Source organism: Pteropus vampyrus, unplaced genomic scaffold (assembly GCF_000151845.1).
Source record: "Pteropus vampyrus isolate Shadow unplaced genomic scaffold, Pvam_2.0 Scaffold287, whole genome shotgun sequence".
Taxonomy (NCBI): Eukaryota; Metazoa; Chordata; class Mammalia; order Chiroptera; family Pteropodidae; genus Pteropus; species Pteropus vampyrus.
In genome coordinates, this window is record NW_011889068.1 from 1,034,651 (window position 1) to 1,039,613 (window position 4,963).

Consider the following 4,963-nt stretch of genomic DNA (forward strand, 5'->3'; position numbering starts at 1 on the left):
TTTCTTCTCAACTTAGCAAAGCCTAAAATTATATATAATACTTAGGGTTGAAAGGGTTTGGGAAACAAGAAGTTTCATATAGAATTGTTATAATTTAAATTGGTACAATGAGCCTGTCCTGCTTTTATTTATAATGCTTTAAAAGAGTTTTAGCCCCTTAAGGGAAGATCCTGTGTCCTTTGCTTCATTGTAGCTTGTCCAGTGTTGTACATACAGCAAACACATAATTATTCTCTGCCAATTATCAGGTGCTTACTTACACCTAAGTATAAATATAAATCTGTGTTTTTCATCCCTCAGTGGTATTGGCAGGTTTTGTCTTATCTCTAAAGAGGAGAACGAAAAGCTGAATAAATTTCAACATTGCTATTTAGGTTGAGAGCAAGAGATGAGTTCAGCAAGAAGAAAAATCAGTAATATTTACTGATAACCTGTTTTAGGTAGGTTTTATCAATTACTATTCTGTAAGGTAGGAAAATTACCCCATTTTATAGATGGGTAAATGGAAGTCCAGAGAGGTTCTGACTTTCAAGATGACCCAGAAAATAAGTGGAAAAAGTTGGCTTAAAACCCAGTTCTGATCACTACACCAGGCCCTTCCCCACTTGCCCAAGCCACTGAATTCTTACCACACAGGCAGTTACCCATCCCAAGACTGTCTCCTTGTTAAAAACTGTTCTCAAAACTGAATCTTGGTACCGCACCAAAATGGAACCAGCATGGGTGTGAAGAACTAAACACCTTTTTCTTTCCTGATTTCTACTTGCTGTTAGAGTCCTGTAATTACTGTGAGCACAGGGCAACAATGTCAGAGAGAAAGCCTGCCTAAAGAGAGAAAGTAAACAGCAATCATGGCAGTAAGTACGAACTGAAGACATATCAATCACCATTAGGGCACCTGGGACCCTCAAACACAGAGATTTAAATATCCTACAGGATGAGTAACGTAACTTTTTGTTTCACTGCCTTTGAAAATATTTGACCCTGATTATGAGTTCACAAGTCATCACTCAAATACATTATATACAGTACCTCACTCTAGATGATGAGACAAATGTTTCTACTTAGTTATGTGGTTCCCCAAAGACCGGCTGATGGAGACTTATACAGAAATGAATGTTTTAAACCATGTGAAATCACACAAGTCGTGGTTTTCATGAGCTTCAATCACACATACTCTAGTGCCCTCTGCAGAGGGTACAGTAGTGAGAAATGAAGAACACGTGCCTCTTTAAACAAGGCATCAGCCGCTGGCCCTCCCTCTGTCTGTGGCCAAGCAAGGCCAGAGATGTGTGAGCAAACTGGTGAGCCTGTACAAGAGTTCTGGGCCATGCGGGCATTAGGAGGCTAATGGTCAGCCCCGAGTTCCCTCACCAAGCCACGGGCCCTTCCTGGATGAAGGCACAACTTTTTCTAATTTGCACAGTTACCAGATGGGCCTGTGTTGGCCCTGCTCTAATGTAGGCCCAGAATTGACCATGCCTTCAATATTTAAGAAACCCAGAAATGTATAATTTTATATGCAATCTTCTATTTTGTTAACATCGGTACATTTTTTAAAAACGAAAAAGAATTGTCGGAGTCCACTTGATCCTGGGACATCACTGGGTACATCTGCTTTAGAAAAATCAAGAGTATGCCTTAATAGTTAATTATGATAGTGCCATTATTTATCAAAAGACTGCACGAGAACTTTGCTTTAAGTTTTTAAAATGGTAATTGCTCCTCACTCATTCATATATCCCAGGCACCTAGGACACAGCCTCTGCCCTTGGCCAGAGTCTAGTTAGGGAGATACATACATGCACCAACACTGGGTGAGAAGAATCATAATAGAGAGTTTAAACAAACAAACAAAAACCATGAGAGCAGAGAGTAGGGAGGCATTTTCTTTTGAGAGGAGCCCAAGAAGGCTTCCCAAAGGAGGCAGTCATTACAGGCCTCTCCTTCCTGTTGACCTTGGGCCTCTTTAGATTTCTCAGGACCTCCACTCAGATTCAGGGAATAATGATAGTGGCAATGATAATGGCACAGGTTATTAAGACATAAACTCCAATTTTTGGAAGACTTTGCCAGGCAAAGGCTAAGGTTTGAATAACAGTCTATTTAAGCTAGGAGAAAACTTAGAGACTGTTAGTTCGACCTCACTGCTTAACAGGGGACATTGTAGTTCCAATTCCAGAAGGAAGAAGTGTCTTGTCCAAGATCACAGACAGAGGGAGGGCCAGCGGCAGAGCAAGGGACAGAATACATCTTTGAAACTGCAATTCGCTATGCCTTCCACGAACTGCTTATTTTTTCAGCTGTAAGTAGAGGAAATACCATCCATTTCTCTCTGGTATGCAATTCCTTAGTGAAGACAGATAAAAATCATATTATGATGCTAGCAGTCCCTTACCTCTCATCACAATGAACCCCTGGAAACCATGTCACAAAGACCCTATTTCCCACAGGCACAATATTAGAGTTAGGTAATGCATTCTCGACCAAGGATGTGATAGCAAATAAAGCAGGTACAAATAGTAATGTATCATAATAGTGAGGATACAATGGTGATGAGCCTCAGTAAACATTTAAAATGGTAAATTACCTGCCAACTCATATAACATGAGTATAAGTCCACTAAACATGATTATACATGGATCAAAGTATGATATGAAATGAACTTGAAACTATATTCTAGCTATAAAAATAGAGAACATTAAACATTTATCGAGTGATATTTTGATTTGCCTCCTTTGAATTTAGAAGAGACTTGTAGAAATGATTTATTAGATGGTCTAGATCTCTTAAAATATTACCTGAGGAGGAATGGATATGAAGGTTGTGATTCCTTATTTGACATTCTTGTTGCTGGGATCTGCTGTGTCTGCTCAGGCATCTACCCAAGTTCTCAGCCCTGTGCCGAAAAAGCCAAGGTCCCAGCACGAGGCTGGTGGTCTAGTGGGGAGATGTATACATATCTGATGCTCTACTTTGTCAAACTGGAGATGCCTTTGATTCTGAGATACCATGATTTTGTGTGACACTAGGTAAAAACACTCTCAATTAAAATATGACACAGTGCCTCTCGATAGTCCTGTATGGTGCATGAACCAGTCACGCCAGCCTTTTCTGGCTGGTAACTACCTCTATTTCTTGAGGCATTTGATGATTTCTCCCGCCTTCAGCTGCACTGCTCGGCCTATGCTAGGCAGTCCATTTGTGTATATTAGTATGAAACAGAGTGGTTTCCTCTCTCTGGGCACATAAAGAACCTGGTCGTTGTTTTTTAAGAAAATATGGAACCGTGGTCATTTCACAAATGTAAAAGGTACCAACTGCCTTGCAGAGCTGTTATGAAGCTTACATGAAACAATACATTTAAAACAATTAATACAATGTCAAGCCCACGACAGGGCTTAATGTTGATGTTGTGCCAGCAATAGTTAGTTTCTGGGGATACAGCAGTGAACAAATACCTGCTTTTTTGGAGAAATCATTCCACTAGGAAGAGAGACAGCAAACAAATTTTTTAAAACTACATATATAAACACATATATAAATACATATATGTGTGTGTCAAGATTCGGGGTTTAGTCTGAGTGAGATGGAAAGACTTGAGAGAGTTTGAACAGGACAAAAATCTGACCTGCCACTCTGCCTGCTGTGTGAGAACAGATCGTGGGCTATGCCTGTGAATTCTTTTAAAAAAAGTTTCCACGCCTCCCTCCCAGAACTGTCAAGCCAGGGCTCAGAAAGGAGGAGGCCTCCAACAGCGCTGACTTGGTGAGGGTGAACACTGAAGGGGAGCTGCCGAAGCAGGAAGGAGAACTGAGAGGGGGTGACGGGACATGTATCTGGGAGGTGGCATGCTGACCATTCCACTACTTAGCAGAACCTTCATGTGAGTTGGGGAAAGAAGGAGAGGCAAAATTCTAAATTTACTTTTTGGCGGGTTGTCGGGGAGGGGGAGACAGGACTGACTACATAGTCTGCAGGGCCTAATGGGAAATAAAAATGCGAGGTCCCTTGTTCAAAAACTATTCAGAATTTAAAGATATGACAGTGAAGCATTAAACAAGTGTGGGGTTCTTCTGAGCACATAGCCCACTGCAGCTTCACAGGCTACTTGCCTATGAAGCTGACCCTGGGGGCAGGAATGCCACTTGTTGGTCAGGGAAAGAGAAAAGAATGCTAAAGTGAGATATAGGGACCATGTGTAACTTTCAATTATCAGGGATGTCCTATCTAGGCTCATGTAAATTAGCATAGATGGTGTGTCAGCTGTACATTCAGACAGTGATAGTTAAAATGGTGGTGGAATTCTTTTTTTCCCCTCTAAACTCCTTTACTTCTTTTTTTTATTTTGATTTTTTTTAATGTGTTAAGATATACGTAACATTTATCACTTTAACCATTTGTAAGTGTACAATCCAGTGGCACTAAAAATCGTTCACAATGTTGTGTCATCATCACCATTCTCTTATCTAAAACCTTTTTATCATCCCTAGCAAAAATCCTGTACCCATTAAACAATAACTCCTTCCCTCCCCCCAGCCCCTGGTAACCTCTATTCTACTTCTGTCTCTATGAATTTGCCTATGCTAGGTATGAAGGTAGAATTCTTAACTACTACAATTTTTTTCTAATGGTTTCAAACCCAAATGGCCTATAATACGCGGTATTCTGATGGTTCTTGGTTACCCTCACCTGCATATAGATCAAATTTACAGCTGCTCTGCAGTCCATCAGCATGGAGTCGAGGGATGGGTCCAGGTACCTGCATAATTCAGGAGCATTAAGGTTTATTCATTTGACAAGACTAATGGGTACAGCTGGGAGCAAGTTTCTCTGAAGAGGTGGCCTTCTGCACTGTGAACCCAGAATCCCTTTCCTAACAAAGCCCCACCCCTCTCCTCGTCTGGCTTTCAATTTGTTCCTTCACCTCCTCTGTTTTCTATTTCTTTGTACTGTAAGCTCT

The 4,963-nt window shown here is 40.9% G+C and overlaps 1 protein-coding gene across 1 annotated transcript in view; it reads right to left on the reverse strand.

Annotated features, from left to right (window-relative positions):
- SNX31 (sorting nexin 31) overlaps positions 1 to 4,963 on the reverse strand; it is a 61,046-nt gene that overhangs the window by 30,392 nt on the left and 25,691 nt on the right. The gene's annotated exons all lie outside the window — the stretch shown is intronic.